General features: G+C 38.1%; 1 protein-coding gene across 19 annotated transcripts in view; it reads left to right on the top strand.

Moving 5' to 3' along the window:
• CADPS2 (calcium dependent secretion activator 2) overlaps positions 1-18,309 on the top strand; it is a 532,394-nt gene that overhangs the window by 147,843 nt on the left and 366,242 nt on the right. The gene's annotated exons all lie outside the window — the stretch shown is intronic.

Raw genomic sequence — 18,309 nt, 5'->3', positions numbered from 1 at the left:
AGCTGACTGTAAGGCCCCAGGGGAGAAATACTATGAAATATTACTGAACATACACGACCTGTTTCTGAATGGGAAGATTTGATGTCCTGACTTGTCAGTTAACCTCAGTGTAATGAGGAAATCATTGGAATTACAATCTCCAACAGGATTGTGCTTTGTCTTACATTATTTATATTACTGATAAACTGATACTGAAAGTTATTTGGAAAAGGCAAGGGATCAAGAACAGCCAAGATTATGCAGAAGAGGAGAAAGGGCATGAGGAGATTTGCCCTACCAGGGACAAGTGGTTGTAATTAGAGATGGCTTATTTACCTTCCCTCACTATTAATACTGCCATCATAGGTCATAAATAAACCCATGCATAGATATAAACAGGTTTCACAAGTGGCATTACACATTTACATCATTTCATTACATTTAATGAAATGATGGATAAACATCAAACTTTTAATGAAATGATGGATGAATAAACATTACTAGGATAATTGGATACACATAGGACATTAAATATAATCTCGCATTCTGCCCTCACAGTCTGCACAAAAACATTCTACACATTATACAGGGAAATGCTAAAAGAACTTTGAGAAAAATGAGAAAACAAAGGATGACAGGATTTTTAAGGCAAAGAAGGCACAAACTGTAAGTGATTGAAATTCTAAAAGCTGAGATATTTCACAGGACAGGACAAAGGGGGGATTAAACAGATGGTATTATGATCAACAAGCCAATGATCATCAGACGCTTAATACCTAAAATATATATAACTCCTGTACATCTGTATGAAAAGGCAAATAGTCCCTGAACAGAATGAGTAAAGGAGATGAATAACAATTCAAAGAATAGGAAATCTAAGTGGTTAATAAACTGTAACATTTTCACATAGCCACTGTAACAGTTGCCACAAATTGGCTTAAAATTATTCTCTTTGTTTGGGAGGTTAGACATCCGAAATCAAGATGTAAGCAAGGCTCCTTTCTCTCAGAAATGTCTGGGGAGACTCCTTCAAAAGCTTCTTCCTGCTTTTCGTGTCTTTTGGCATTGTCTTCCTTAGTCTTCTGATCCTGTCACTCCAGAGTCTGCCTTCCTTTTAATATTGCTGCCTTTCTTTCTGTCTGCCAAATCTTCCTTGTGTCTCATAAGGACTCTTGTCATTGGATTTGGACCCACCGGATAATCGAAGATGATTTCTTCATTTCAAGATCTTTAATTTTACCTGCAAAGACTTTTTTTTTTTTTTTTTTCAACAAAAGTAACATTCACAAGCTCCGGGGATTTGACAGGGATGTCAAATATATCTTGGAATAATTCAACTCACTACCAAATCAAGAGATGATTAACATCCCTAGTAATCAAGGATATTCAGATTAAAATGAGCTACAATTTGTCTTTCAGTTTGGCAAATTTGGAAAAATGAAACTTTAATAAGGGTATAGGAGAATGAGGACTTAACGTGCTTCTGGCTTAAGTTGTAAATCTTTGTAAACATTCTTTTCAGTTTCTGGAATTGCCTAGTGCTTATACCTTATACCTGGAAATTGAACTTCCAGGGTATATTTTAGAGAAATTCAAGTACAAGGAAACCCATACAGGAAGGTCCATTGTGACACTGTCTGCAGCATTAAAGAAGTGAAAACAGCTCAAATATTTATCAATAGATGAGTGAATAAATATAAAACAGGACCTGTTTATACAGTAGAATACTATAAAATTGGTAAATCTCAAAGACAGTGATCAAAAAAATTGCAAAATGATTTGTATAGTATAGTTCTATTTATATAGTTTTACAATTTGTAGTATAGTTTTCTATAAATACGTGCACATAAAGCTTACTAAAATAGCACATTCGAAATAGGGTTTATCTCTGGAACTCTGGATTATTGGTTTAAGGATGACATATAAAGGGCTTCTAAGTTACTAGATGGTATATAAAGGTCTTCTAATTTACTTTCCTTAAAAATAAACATACTATACTCGGTTGCATAGTGTTCCGCCAAATTCAGATTATTTAGATCCTCGGAATTTCTTTATTTGGAAGTAGGATTGTTGCAGATATAATTAAGGTGAGGGCATACTGGAGTAGAGCGTGCTCTTAATTTCTGTGGCAGAAAAAAATCTTGATTTCTATTGTCAGAATAAAAAAGTGCTATGAGGAGGGACTACCCTGAGAAGATGAAGATGGGGCAACCATGGGAGTGAATCACTGAAGTTGGGTGATGAATACTTGAGTATTCTAAAATTCTGTCTTTACTATTGCATCTTAAAAATACTTAAACAACTCCCCCATAATTTGATTGAATTTTCTATAATTAACCTTTTTGATGGAGCTGAAGGATAAACTAAACATGTACATAATTGTCAGTGAGCTGTGCTCCAAATATTACAGATGGAATCCAGCCTAATCCTTCTGGTAAAACCCGAACAGAATGTTTCCTATAGTCCATTAAGATTTTAAATATTAAAGTGGTGGGACTAATTCAACATCAGAAAAAGTTGCTCTTGACCAGTATCCAATATAGAAAATAATTATGTATCTGGACCTAGTTATAAAAACAAGTAATTGGGCTATGAGACATTGAGATGGACTTTGGGGTCAAATCCCAATTGATCTACTTACCTAGCTCTATGGTGTTTAATACAATCCTTGCTTGGCTTCAGTTTTCTTATTTATAGCATGGAGATTGTTAAGTGGTATACTTAATTGAGTTGTGAACAGTAAAATATATAAAGTATTAATTACCAACATCCAGTAAAGCCTCAAATTGCAACTTGTGTTGTTCATGTATAAATTCATATATAGTGATTATAAATCGCTATAATTCAACAAATTATAAAAGTACTGTAGATGAAATCCTAGCTAGAAGAGTTTGTAAGAAAACTACACAAATAAACTTGAGTACTTTTTATTCCTATATGTGGAGGTGAGTTTTGTCTAATTTGCTCTCAGTCTATATCTCAAAGTCAGTAGCCCATCCTGCATATTTCTGAGACAAGAATGTAAAAACCCCACAAATTTTGTGTGTCTCAGTCTTCATAATTTTTCATGGGTTCTTTCTGTAATTGTTTCACCTATGGCCCTACTTTTTTGCTTGATTTTATTCCATGATTGATGAAAGGACAGTGTTAAGTTTTCCAAAGAACTTAAAAGGAAATATTGAAATATAGAAAATCAAATTGAAAATAAGACCCCTAGAAATAATTCAGAAAGTTGTAGAGAGGATAGAAAGTGTTAACTTTATATACTTGGAGGTAAAGAGACTGTCACTCACATATATTTTCAGGTTAACTATTACTTTCCCTCTTTTTTAAAGTTTTCTTTTAATCACTGGGCTCTCATCACAAGAATACCACCCACCCACCCCCACCTCCCCTTGGGTAGCCATCAGTTTGTTCTCTATAGTGAAGTCTGTGTCTTAGTTTGTCTCCCCCCTCCTTTTGCTCTTATGCTTTGTTTCTTAAGTTATACATGAGTGAAATCAGATGGTATTTTCCTGACTTATTTCACTTCGCGTGGTACTCTTTGTCTCTATCCGTATCATTTCAAATAGCAAGATCTTTTTTTTGTGGTTGAATAATAATATTCCTGTGTGTGTGTGTGTGTGTGCGTGTGTGCGTGCACGCACACACACAGGTGCCCTTCATAAATGCTACATCTTCATCAGTTGATGGACACTTCTGCTGCTTCTGTATCTTGGCTATTGTAAAAAAAAAAAAATGCTGCTATGAACAGGGGCGCATGTACCCCCTTGGTGGTAGTATTCTTGTTTTCTTTGGGTAAATACCCAGTAATGTGATTGCTGATGAGTAGGGTAGTTCTGTTTTTAAGTTTATGAGGAACCTCCATATTGTTTTTTACAGTGGCTGTGCCAGTTCACATTCCTATCAACTGTGTAAGATTTTTTTTTCCTCCACATCCTCACTGACACCTGTTGTTTCTTGTGGTGTTGATTTTAGCCATTCTGACAATTGTGAAGTGATAACCTTGTAGTTTTAATTTTTATTTCCTTGATAAGTGACTCTGAGCAACTTTTCATTGTCTGTTGGCCATCTATGTATTTCCTTAGGAGAAATGCCTATTCGTGTCTTTTGCCCATTTTTAAATTTTGTTTTTGAGGTGTTGAGTTTTGTAAGTTCTTTATATATTTTGTATAATAACCCTTTATTGGATATGTCATTTAGAAATATGTTCTCCCATTTCTTAGGTGGCCTTATAGTTGTGTTTATTTCTTCTTTCACTATGCAGAAGCTTCTTATTTTGATACAGCCCCAATAATTTATTTTTGCTTTGATTTCCCTTGCGTTGGGACACCTATCCAGAGAAAAGTTGCTGTGGCTGATATCAGAGAAATTATTGCTTGTGCTCTTTTCTAGGATTTTTATGGTTTTAGGTCTCATCTACATCTACAAGCCATTTTGAGTTTATTTTTGTGTATTATGTAAGAAAGTGGTCCAATTTCATTTTTCTGCCTATAGCCATCCAATTTTCCCAACATTTGTTCAAGAGACTTGTCTTTTTCCCATTGGATATTGTTTTTTGCTTTGTTAAAGATTAATTGACCATACAATTATGGGTTTATTTTTGGATTTTCTATTATTTGTCCATGTGTGTCTTTTTGTGCCAGCACCATACTGTTTTGATTTCTATAGTTTGTAATATAACTTGAGGTCCAGAATTATAATGCCTCCAGCTATGCTCTTCTTTTTCAAGATTGCTTTGGTTGTTCAGGGTCTTTCTTGGTTCCATACAAATTTTAGGATTGTTTGTTCTAGCTCTGTGACAAATGTTGTTGGTATTTTGATGGGGATTGTGAATGTGTAGACTGCTTTGGGTAGTATAGCTATTTTAACAATATGTGTTCTTCCAATCCATGGGCATGGAATGTCTTCCAATTTCTTTATATCATGTTCAGTTTCTTTAATCAGTGTTTTTATAGTTTTCAGAGTCTTCCATCTCTTTATTTAGGCTTATTCCTAGGTATTATTTTAGGTACAATTAAAAATGGGATTGTTTTCTTAATTTCTTGCTGCTTCATTGTCAGTGTAGAGAAATGCAACAGATTTCTGTAGATTGATTTTGTACTCTGCAACCTCACTGAATTTGCTTATCATTGGTTCAAGCAGTTTTTTGGTGGAGTCCTCTGAGTTTTCTGTAGATAGTATCATGTCATCTGCAAATAGTGAAAGTTGGACCTCATCTTTGCTGATTTGGATGCCTTTTATTTCTTGTCTAATTGCTATGGCTAGGACTTCTAGTACTATGTTGACTAAACGTGAGAGGGACGGGCACCTGGCTGGCTCAGTCATCAGAGCATGTGACTCTTGATCTCAAGATTGTAAGTTTGAGCCCCACATTAGGTGTGAAGATAACTTAATAAAAATCTTAAAAACAAAAACCCACAAACAAAAAATGGTGGTGAGAATGGACATTCTTTTTTTTGTTCCTGATCTTAGGTAACATTGAGGATGATAGCTCTGGATTTTTCATTGATGGCCTTTATTATGTTGTGGTGTGTTCCTTCCGACTTTGCTGAGGGTTTTTATCATGAATGGATATTGTACTTTGTCAAATCCTTTCTCTGTGTCTATTGAAATATCATACAGTTTTTATCATTTGTTATTGATGTGTTACATTGATTTGTGAATACTAAACCACTCTTACAATTGAAGAATAAATCTCACTTGATCATGATGAATTTTTTTTAATGTATTGTTGGATTCAGTTTGGTAATATTTTGTTGAAAATTTCTGTATCTATGTTCCTCGGACATACTAGCGTTTAGTTCTCCTTTTTTGGTGTCCTTATCTAATTTTGGTATTATGGTAATGCCTCATAGAATGAAGCTGGAAATTTCTCTTTTCTATTTTTTGGAATAGTTTGAGAAGGAAAGGTATTAACCATTCTTTAAATGTTTAATGGAATTAGCCTTAGTGGGTCCTGGACTTCTGTTTGTTTTGATTTAATTTCTTTGCTTGTAATTGGTCTTTTAAAATATTTGATTTCTTCTTGTTTCAGTTTTGGTAAGTTATATTTCTAGAGATCTATCCATTTCTTTTAAATTGTTTACATTCAGTCATAATAACATTTGTATGTGATATTACTTCTCTTTCATTTGTGATTTTATTTGGGTACGTTGTCTTTTTTTTTTTTTTTTAATAAGTCTGCTGGAGGATTATCAGCTGATTCCCCCCCCCCCACCAAGAACAAGCCCCTGGTTTCATTAATCTCTGCCCCCCCCCATTTGTGCTCCAAACTATCATTTCCTTCCTTATGCTGGTTTTAAGTTTTGTTTGTTCTTTTTCTAGTTCCTTTAGATATAAGGTTAGCTGGTTTGTTTGAGAGTTATCTTTTTGACATAGGCCTGTATTGCTATAAACTTGCCTTTTAGAACTGCTTTTGCTGCATTCCAAAGGGCTAATTTTAATTTCAAGTTAGTTAACATACAGTGTAGTAGTATTGGTTTCAGGAGAAACCTTGTGTGTGTGTGTGTGTGTGTGTGTGTGTGTGTGTTGGTGTGCACATGCGCACTCTAAGGTGGTTTATTAGTACCCACGCTGGGGAGCCTGGGCGGAGGGTGTCCAGACAGGGAAACCAGGCCTGGCTTTATCATTTTATACCTTATCACTGGATAAAGTATTCTTGAATGCTTATTTTTTCCTTTTTGCGCATCGAATATATGATGCCACTCTCTTCTGGCCTGCCAAGTTTCTGTGTACAGGTCTGTTGCTAACCTTATGAGTATACCCTTGTAGGTTAAGGACCTTTTGTCCCTAGCTGCTTTCAGAATTTTCTTTGTATTTTGCAAGTTTGACTATGATATGTCCTCATGTTGACCAGTTTTGTTGATTTTTGAGGGGATTTTCTTTGCCTCTTGGACTCAAGTGCCTGTTTCCTTCCCCAGATTTGGTAAGTTCTCAGCTATAATTTGCTTAGTATACCTTCTAACCATTTTTCCCCCATGCTGTTCCTCTTCTTGGACTCCTATGATGCAGATATTATTGCATTTTGTGGGATCCCTCAGTTCCCTAAGTCTGTATTTGTGATCTGAGAGTTTTCTTTTCAGCTTTATTTTCTTTCATTTTAACTTATATATCACTTATTCGATCCTCTTCTTTTTCCATCCTTGTTGGGATAACATTAGTCAGTTTTGCATCCCAGTTATAACATTTTTTATTTTCGCCTGACTAGATTTTAGGTTTTTTATCTCTGCAGCCAGTATTTCCTTGGGGTCTTCTAGGCTTCTTTCAAGCCCAGCTAGTATTCTTATGACTGTTGTTCTAATCTTGCTCAGATACATTGCTTATATCTATTTTGGGAAAAATTCCTGGTTTTGATTTCTTCTTGATCTTCCTTTTGTGGAGAATTCGTCTGTCTTGTTATATTTCTTGCTCAGGAAAGTAATAGTATATTAAGAAGGGTTCATACACTGTGCAGATCCTGGTGCTTCAGGAAGTGCTTCTGGTGTACACTGGGTGCACTCTGTTGTATTTTGTCATTCTTTCCTACATGTCAGTCCTCTACAGAGTTCCTTCTTGCTCCTCCTCCTTGGGAATTATTTGGACCTTTAACTAGGTGTGCTTTGGTTTCTTTAAGATAAGCCTGATTTAAAAAAGAAGGGTGAATGGGATACTGGCTGGTTCATTTGGTTAAATATCTGCCTTTGCTTAGGTCATGATCTTGGGGTTCTGGAATTGAGCCCTGTGTCTGGCTCCCTGGTTCAATGGGGTTTGGGGGACAGTCTGCTTCTCCCTCTCCCTCTGTCCCTCCCCCTGCTCATGTATACATACTCTTTCTCTCAAATAAGATCTTTAAAAGGAAAAAAAAAGGTGATGGACACCTAGTCCAAGAAAAAAGAACAACAACAACAACCCAAAAAAGCAAACAAAAAAACATAATCCTGATTCCAAAGAAAAATAAAGAAGGAAAAAAAGAAAAAGGCTGATCTAAAAAAACAAGAAAGGGAAACAAACCAACAAATGAACAAAAAACTAGACCTGTAATTCCAAAGAAAAAGAAATTTTTTAAAAAAGCATAAAACTTTTATGAAGTTTTTTTTAGGAAGAGGAAAGCCTGACCCTATTTCTGCCAGAACTGAAGCTGATGCTTTGGAGCACTCTATGATCTGTAGACTTGGTATATGTGGGGGGGCCTGTGTTGGACTGCTGGGGAAAGGCCTGCTGCACTGGCTCACAATCAGACCTGTTCTTTATTCCCCTGTCAGGGGGTGCAGCGGGGGAGGGGACAGAGCTACAGAGTTTGGTATAACTGATTCTAGCCTGGAGGTACTGTGTTTGTCTCTGAAGTCTGACTGTGATGGTGGGCAGGGGAGTGAAAGATGATGTCACTCTGCCTTCTCGTCCCTGGGAAGGGGGAACTCCTGACCACTGCTGTTCAGGAGGCCTTCACGGAAAAGCAAATAGTCTCCCCTCTTGTGTCCCAGGCTTTCATCAGATTCCTGCCTTCAACTTGTCTGTCTTGGCTCCACAGTCACAGTTCTATGTTTTATCTCTGGCCAGCAGTTGAAATTCAGAATTCCAGGCCCACCACAGAGCCTTATGCTGGGCTTGATCTCACAACCCCAAGATCATGACCTGAGTGGAATTCAGAAGTTGGACCCTTAACCAGCTGGCCACCCATGTGCCCCTCAAACTTCAAATCTTAATGGACTCAGTTAGGTGTGGATCCATGCCCCTCCCTTGGAGGAGAGCCTCACAGAGCTGTTCCTGATGCCCTTCTGTCTGAGAAAAGCAGTTCCTGCCTGCATGAGTGCCTGAAGTCTATAAGGAAGCACAGCAAAAACTGCAACCAGGTTATCTGCCCTCTGCACGTCTCTGTCTCCTACTCTTGAACCGCTGCTCCATGGTGCCAGGCAGGCCTATTGTCCTTTGAGAGGGAAAATATCCTCTTCCAATGTAGTCCAGGAAAGTGGACCAGGTGTGACCCAGGGAATCTGCACACCCACACACTGAGGCATCTTGCCTGAGCCCTATGCACTGCTCTTCTTGACTTCTTTCCACAGAAGGGGCTCCCTCCCCTTTACAGCACTGTGGCTTTTCTCTTCCCCATTCATGTCTCCAGAACTCATATTGGCCATGTTCTCTCCTTCCAGTTGGGCCAATTGTTGTTGTTGTTGTTGTTGTTTTAGGTCCTCTGATCATTTTTCTAGTAGTTCAAAATGATTTGATGCTGATCTATCTGGGTTCAAGGGATGAGGCAAGCTTAGGTTCTCCCTACTACTTCTACCATCTTATTTCCTCCATCAATATATGTCTGTATCCCAAAGGTTTTGGGCCATTGTTTTCAATTGTTTCCTTGTACTTTCAAATTTTACTTCCTGGTTGCCCCATTCATTATTTAGTAGTAACCCGCTTTTTTTTTTTTTTTTTGGTGGAGTGGTCTTTCTGGATTTTTTTTCTTGTGGATGACTCCTAGTTTCATAGCCATTATGGTCAGAAAAGATGCATGCTATCACCTGGATTTTTTCAATTTGTTGAGACTTGTTTTGTGACCTAATATGTGATCTATTCTGGTGAATGTTCCATGTGCACTTGGAAAAGAAAAAAAATGTGTATTCTGTTGTTTTAGGATGGAATGTTCTGAATATATCTGTTAAATCCATCTGGTCCAGTGTGTCATTCAAAGTCAGTTTTCCCTTGATTTTTCTGTTTTCATGATCTGTCTGTTGATGTGTTAAAGTTCCCTATTACTATATTATTAGTGATTAGTTCTTTTATGTTATTAGCTCTTTTAACTATTTTAGTGCTCCCATATTGGGTGCATAAATATTTATAACTGCTATATCTTCTTGTTGGATTGTCCTTTATTATATAGTGTTCTTCTTTGTCTTTCGTTACAGTCTTTGTTTTAAAGTCTGTTTTGTTTGGTTTAAGAATTCTATTCCAGCTTCCTTTTGGCATCCATTTGCATGATAAATGCTTCTCCATCCTCTCACTTTTCTTTTTTTTTAAGATTTTATTTTAGAGAGAACATAAGCTAGAGGGAGGGACAGAAGGAAAGGGAGAAGCAAACTCCCTGCTAAGCAGGGAGCCAAAGACAGGACTTGATCCCAGGACTCTGGGATCATGACCTAAGTCAAAGGCAGATGCTTAACCATGTAAGCCACGCAGGCCTCCCTCCATCCCCTCATTTCCATTCTGCAGGTGTCTTTAGGTCTGAAATGAGTCTCTTGTAGGCAGCATATAGATAGTCCTATTTTTTATCCATTCCATCACCCTGTGTCATCTTGATTAGAGCTTTTAGTCCCTTTACATTCAAAGTAATTATTGATATGTGTATATGTGTATATATGTAGAGAGAGAGGGAGAGAAAAAGAGAGAGCCATTTTATTACCTTTTCTCTTTCATTTTTTGCTGTTTTTTTTTTTTTTTAAGATTTTATTTATTTGACAGACAGAGATCATGAGTAGGCAGAGAGGCAGGCAGAGAGAGAGGAGGAAGCAGGGTCCCAGCTGAGCAGAGAGCCCGAGGCAGGGCTCAATCCCATTACCATCTGCACACAGAGACACTGCCCCCTTTAGCAGCATTGCCGTCTCACAGCGGTGGAAATCCAGGTAGTTCTGTCAGCAGTTCCTAGTCTGGTTCTGGTTGGGGAAGTGGCTGTCAAAAGGGACAGTCTGGTAGTTCTTGCTTTTGGTCTTGATGTCTTCTGCCATGGTGCTGACTCTAAACACACCACAGCAACACCTCATAGCTCAATGTGATCCTTAGCAGAGATGCCAGAGTCAGACCGAAAGCAGCTAAGTTGATGGTTGTTTAAGTTTGAACCTGTTCTTTACTCCCCACATTTTAGGTATACAGAAATACTAATTTTTACTGCTTTTTGTCTTCTACCTTTACACTGTCACTTGGTCTCCCTTTCTTCTCAGAGTCCCCTTTAATAGTTCTTGCAGAGCTTCTTTAGTGGGCATGGACTCCTTTAGTTTTTGTATATCTGGGAAACTGCTTATCTTTCTTGTTCTGAATGATAACCTTGCTGGTTAATACTGTAGAATTCTTGGCTTCAGGTTTTTCCCATTCAGCACTTTGAATATGTCCTCCCATTCCTGTCTAGCTTGGAACTTTCTGCTGAAAAATCTGCTGATGACCTTATGGGGTTTCTTTTGTATATCATGGGTGATCTTTGGTGTTGCTGCTTTTGGTGTTTTTTTTTGTTTTTTTTTTTTTCCTGTATGACTATATTTTGCCATATTTAATTACAATACATCTTGGTGTGGATCTGCTTTTGTGAATTTTGTTGGCGGTCTCTGTGCCTCCTAGATCTGGATATCTGTTTCCTTCCCCAGATTAGGGAGTTTTGCAGCTATTATATCTTCAAACAGATTCCCTGTTCCCTTTTCTCGGTCCTTTTTTGGGGGTCTTCTATAGTATGAATGTTACTACGTTTGATTGACTCTCTGAGTTCCTTAACTCTATTCTCATTTTGCATAATTCCATTTCTCTTTCTTTAAGCTCGATTTCTCTTCATTAATTACTCTGTCTTCTAGGTTATTAATTTGTTCCTCAGCTTCTTCCAGCCTGCTGTTTGTTCCATCAAATGTGTTTCTCATTTTGTGTTTTGAGCCCTTTATCTCCACTGTGTTATTCTTTATCTCTGTGTTAAGGGTTTCGCTTGTGTCTTCTCTTTTCTCAAGTCCGGTTAGTATCCTTATGATCACTGCTTTAAATTCTCCATCAGGCATGTTATGTTGCTTATATCTGTTTCACTTAGATCTCCTGCCGTGGCCTTGTTCTGTTCTTTCATTTGGGATATTTCTCTGTCTTATTTTGTCTAAGTCTGTGCCTGTGTCTCTGTGTTAGGAAAGTCATTTGCTTCTCCTGTTCTTGAGAGTAAAGGCCTTATGAAGAAGAGGTCCTGTAATGCCCTGCACTTTAGTGTCCTCTGTTCCCCAGGGCCTGGCACTTCTGTGGTTGTCTTCAGTGTGTGCTGCATGCACTCTGCTGTCGTGTCCCGACCGCTTTTTCCTTCAGGTCAGTCTTGGGCAGAGGCTGTCTGTGTTGTGGGCAGTATTTGGTCCCTGGTCTGAATGTTAAAACCTAGTTTTAACTAGGTATGCTCTGATTTGCTTGTGAAGTGAGATCTTTCCCTGCTGCCACCAGAACAGAGGACTTGCAGGACTTGGAAAAACTCCTGGGGTGGGAGTTTCAATGTGGGTACAGGGTTTGAGCCAGTCTTCTGAGAGAGGAGGGTCCTGCCAGGGCCAAGACTGAAGCAAGTGTGACAGGAAGGGTAGTTCCACCCGAGTGTGGGGGTTAGGGCTTGGTGTAAGCAATTCGGTAGTGGGTGTGGGTGCTGGCTGGGTCCTGCTGGTGGCCCTGTGTGGTGTGAAGGGTGGGGAAGGAAATGGTACCTACTGGTTCCTTTGTTCCTGGGGTGGGGGCGGGGGTCTCTCCCTTCATGCTTCCTCTCTGGGACATCCTCTGAGATGAACAACTAAATTCCCCCATTGTATGACCCAGGTGCTCTTCAGGTTGGCATTTCCACCTCGTATGCCTATGGGCTGTTTATCCTTCCTTCTTGCAAATAGCAATTTCAGTATTTTCTGAGTTCTCCTAGAGCCAAGTGTGCTGACTTTTAAAACTCCAGGCTTTTAGCCCTGCTGGTTGCAAGACCTCAAGAAATGGGGACCCTGTCACTTTCCAAGCCAGTTCCCATAGAGTTCATTTTTCTCCGTGTACTCCACTCTATCCTTAGTCTGTCTCTCACCCTTCCTGCAACCACAGCTCTCTCCCCATGACAGTGTCCATAATCTCTTTCTCCCAATCTGCATCTCTGCACTTCCCACTTTCCTTGATGTGGCTTCTTCTGTCTTTAGTGGGTAGAAGTTGTCCTGCCAGTCATCAGATTGATTTCTGGGGTATTTACTATGATTTCATAGGTACCTACTTATATTCCTAGGACAAGGCAAGCCTAGGGTCATCCTGCTCTGTTGCCATCTTTCCACAGCCTACTTTCCCTCTTGATTTATATGGAATTTCAATCATTTGGTTTTCCCACCTGCATAATTTTAATATCATCAATATCACCAATAAAATACAGTGGAGCATAAATAATTCAACTCTATATCTTGTATAGAATGAATTTTTATGTGGATTTTACAAACCCTTTGTTTCCTTAAATCTCAGATTAAGTTTTGATTCATTGGTGACCTGAATGTTCTTGGGATTTGATATGGGTTAGTAATGCAACAATTGATTGATAAAATAAGACAACTTTTCATCATACTGAACAATACCATGTCAGGAGAAGTTATCAAAAGGTTTCCTACTTTATTTTGTTTTTATAGGAGGTTTCTGGGTATGAGGGAACAAAAAAGACATTTTGTTTGAAGTTCATCATGTACACTAGGACAATAATAATCAAAATAAGCAAATTCTATTTTCTTCCCCCCTTTGTGAATCCCAAAATACTTAGTCTAATGGGCAATCATATTAGCTGTTTAGTTGGAGGTGATAAGAGGCATTCATGTAATAGCTCTCTAGTCTTTAAGAGTGAGTGTTATATGTGGAAAAGTGATACCAGATGTTCTGTGTCAATATAGAGACTTTCTTAGAATTCTAGGATTTTAATCAGAAAGCTTCTAGGGATTAGAGGATTTGACTGCATTTTGGCTGGGGATATAATAGAGGGCCTTCTGGGTTGCTGAGAAAGTTGATTTCATTTAGAACTTTGTGTTTTCAGTGTTACTGCTGATATGATTTAGGGCTTTGAGGTGCTGAAATGTTACAAAATTAATCTCATACAGTTTTCTTATAACCGTTTGAGGTATGACTGAGATATATAGATATGTTGATACACAGCCTAAAGGATTTTTAATTCAATAGAGTCTGCTTATACATTAGAAAGTGTTTGTACTTTATGGCTGTATATTATTCCATTTTTCAAATACAGACATGTGGATGGAATTCTTTTGGAGAGAAAATGATCCTATGGTACTAAATAAGGATTTTCTTGACAACTCTTGTCAAGGTCATTCTTAGTGGAGGAAAGACTTGTCAAATCATCACCTGTTTATATATATATATATATATATATATTTTTTTTTTTTTTTTTTTTAAATGGGTGGCTTTTCAAAGCAGAGATTGCCATAGCTGCTGGTGTGTCTTAATCCTTTGAAGAATAAATGCTTGAAAAGTCAAACATTTGACAGAGACTGAGTACTAGCTCATGTACTAGCTCCTGTACTAGTAGAGCAGCAAGGAGGGGAGGAACACAGGTTTTACAACAATAAGTGAACACTGTTCCTCACAAGACATTTTAAATCAAGCTAAAGTATGAACAAATGCAGGCCTCTAACTATGTGGACTATATGGCAAGTTTGACTGTCAAATAGATGCAAAAACAATGTATCATAGGAGCAGGTGCTTTCATCTGGGGAGATTGCAAAGGAAAGACTGAGATGAGTCTTGAAGGTTGAGAAGAACTTTATTTGGTAGAAAATGGAGGGGAATAGGCTGTAGAGAATCGGAAAGGGGAAGGAGGGCCCATTTGGGGAGCCCCTGCCACGCCAGCAGTGTACTTGGTGATTTACCAGTAATGTGGACGTGGTCATCTGATGCTCCTCCATGGTGCTGGGAGGCCAAAGGTACTTCTCCAATTTACAAATGAAAAAACAGAGGCTCAGTGTGGCTCCCCTCACTCAGCTAGCATGTGGTCAGGACTGGGATTCCTAGCAGGTCTGTCACGCAGCTGGGGGCTTCAGCACAGTTGCTGTGGGTATCATGACTCCACTTTCCTGTTGTTGATTATCTGCTGCCTCCCAGGAGGAATTCAATTACCTCATAAATGAGGAAAGGTTTTGTGACCTGGAAAAATACAACTGATCTAAGTGGGAAAATCTTCTTAATCACCTCTATCCTGCTATTTCTGACTGCTAAGAGCTTACTCAGAGTTAACTGTGCTCAGTGGGACTGGTCTTAGGAAGGCAAAACATAGAAACTTTCAATGACTGACTTTGGCTTAGGAAGGTCTAGAAACTACTTTAGGGTTTAGAACAACTTTAAAAAGGCAGAGCCTCAAAAGCAGCCTTTCATATACATTTGGTCTTCATTGTTGACTTTTGTTAACTACAGGAGCAAAATAGTCTATTAAGACAACAGGACAAGTTTTGGTGGTTATTTAGAAGATTCTGCTTTGGTATCCCCCCTCCCCTTTATTGACTATATTTTGCCTATTCTCCAGCCTTTCAAGCAAAAATCCAGTCTGAATGATTAAGTGAATATTAAGATGTCTTTTGTCCTGGGATCAAAGTAAGATGACCATACCATCATATATTTTCCTTAGTCTTGTGTTTACTTAAGGGCCTTCATGTCCTCCCTCTGTCCTAAATGCAAAGGTTAGAGTGTAAATGTTTTCCCCAATTACTTCTCACATTTGGTTAGTAATGTGTTCCTTCTCCATTGATTACTGTTCTATGTCCTAACTAGGTAGACTGAGAAGAAAAAATTGTCCTTCAGTTTAGTGTTAGTTATGTGAACCTTGAATTCTGAATGTACAATGGAATATAATTAGTTTGGTTTACACCCATTACATTTTAAAGGGATTTGGTCATATCCTAAATGCTCATTTATCTTTGTGTTCAAGTATGGCTTTAGGAAATCCACTTTGGAATATTAAGCCTACAGAACAATTAAAGGTTGAACTCATGATGCATATTCTAACTATATTATGCTCTATAATTATCACCCTTATAAAGATAAAACTAAGTATTATTGCATGAGGAATAGTATAGGTTAGCATATGGAGGATAATGACACTAACAATTTATTCAACCTTCACTGAGAACTTAAGATGTGCTAGATATCGTCGTAGAGGATGAGTACCGAAAAAAAGTAAGATTGAGTCCCAGCCTTCAAGGAGATTAATAGATAATTTTTTAGAGGAGCTGTATCAACTGCTACATAGTAAACCACCCCAAAACTCTATATCAGAGCGATTTTTTTTTCATAAACTAAAAAATGAGAGCCAGTATGTGTTACTGCTCAGAAGTCTAGGGTTGACTAGGTGAGTCTAAAGGTCTTGCCTAGACTCCGTCTTTATGAGACTGACGCGCTACCTACTGCGCTAACGAGGCACCTAGACTCCGTCTTTATGATCACACAGACATCTTTACTTGTGTTGGGCTCTTGCATATGTTGGCCCATTTGTAGATTGATCTAGAGTAGTTTCAGTGAAGATACCTATGTTCTCTTCCAAGTAATTTCTTCTCATCTATTAGGCTAGTCTTCTTTACTTGAGGGTGTTGGCATTTTGGAAGCTAGGGAATGGGGAAGAGTATAAGGCCTCCTGATGCTTAGGCTCAGAACTGACACATCAGTACTTCTGCCCTAGTCTGTTCACTAGTACTTCTGTCCTAGTCTGTTCACCTGTGTAAGTCACCAGTCCCTCCAGATTCAAGGGGTATAGAAATACATCCCATCTCCTGATGGAAGGACCTACAAGTGGTGTCACTAGAGGGAGGGAAGTAATTGGTGTCATTTGCAATCAGCTTACCTACTATAGAGACAGACAGTTTTGCACAAGGGATAAAGCCTTTGTAAGGTCTTATATAGTGACTGCTGCAATAGTTCAGGAAACCATAAGCTGTTTGAATTGAGAAAGCATAAATTTCAGGACTGATAATGGTAGAAAATGAGGCTGGATCTAAGGAAAGAGGACCAAGCTGGAGAGGCTTATATTCCATCCTTGGGCATTTGGGTGTTATCCTTTGGTGAGAGCAAGCCATCTAAGGTTTTCAGCAAACATGAATACCATTGTAAACTTCATTACTTTTTGTCTATAGGTTGCTCTGGCAACAGAATGAATCCAAGGTAAGCAAAACAGTGATGGGAGATAAGATGCTACTGCAGAACTGTACACTGTGGGAATAATTTTGAAGGCAAAACTAAAGCAGTGGGAAAGTACTCATTCGAGTGTGGTGAACCTGACCAGTGTTAATCATTCATTCAAACAAGCTCTCTTGAGCCAGTGCTTTAAGTGAGAAATGTGAGTATTTTCTGGGCATCTTGGAGCTTTGGAGCTCTTATATAACTAAGCTTCTTCATGCATCCGACTGTTAGGCATGCAGTAAATAGAAAGGAATAGTAATCCTGGCTCGCATTAGTGAAGAAATCGTGGTTAGTGATATGGTGATTTAAAATGTGTGTGCTTTGGCTGTTTGTTTTTTCTAATATTCTTAATTACCAGAGCTTTAATGATACTGAAAGTCATTATGTTGGTTAATATAAAGAATAATGAAGAGCCTGAGTAAGTTTTTTTTTTTTTTCATACATTTGGACCTGTCCTAGTACATAATATGTGACTTTCAAGGTAATTCAGAAACCTATGTTATTTTAAAACCTTATTGTATTTCACTTTACCATACTCAGAACTCTTCTCTGGGTTGAGAAATATTAAGAGGAGGAGGTCCATTTGTATGTTAATCTTTTCTTGCATATGTCTGAGAATATGTAAGAGTAGTGATTACCTTATGGGAGAAATTGAGAAAATACATTGTTTAGAACTTACAGTTTACAATAAAATATAATAAAATGTTGGGGCGCCTGGGTGGCTCAGTGGGTTTAAAGCCTCTGCCTTCATTTCAGGTCATGATCCCAGGGTCCTGGGATCGAGCCCCACATCAGCTTCTCTGCTCTGCGGAGAACCTGCTTCCTCCTCGCGCTCTGCCTACCTCTGCCTACTTGTGATCTCTGTCTGTCAAGTAAATAAGTAAAATCTTTAAAAAAAAAAAAAAAAAATATATATATATATATATATATATATGTATATAAAATAAAATGTTAAGCTAAGATTGTTTTATTTTTAAATATCTTTTAAGATAACTACTTTCAGAAAATATCAGCCTTATTTTCTTTTTGGTGATTCTCCATGAACTACTTTGGGTCAGTAATCTGTTCTGCCAAATCCCATTATGCTACATTTAATTACTTGCAGAAAAGCTACATAGTTTCCTAGCTTAAATGAGCATCCAGTGTGTTTTGTGGATTCCTGGAGATCTCTAATATCATAGCCTGGGGTACCATGACTTGTGAAATAATTAATTGAACAATGTTTTTTCAATATTCCCTGTATCTTTAAGGTACTATTGGAGTGATGCTGTGTGAATATATTTGGCTATTTCTCTCATCAGAGTAGAGATTTCTGGAAGTTTGAGCATTCTTAACAGAAGTTGATGAAGAGCAGAGGGATAGAGAGAGGTCACCTGCTTTACTCACCCACAACTTAATGAAAATTATAACCTTCCTCGAAATTTTAGTTGGAACCTGGAAGTTAAAATACATATATGCACATTC

Source organism: Neovison vison, chromosome 4, assembly GCF_020171115.1.
Source record: "Neovison vison isolate M4711 chromosome 4, ASM_NN_V1, whole genome shotgun sequence".
Lineage (NCBI taxonomy): Eukaryota > Metazoa > Chordata > Mammalia > Carnivora > Mustelidae > Neogale > Neogale vison.
This window is presented reverse-complemented; position numbering and strand designations above follow the sequence as displayed.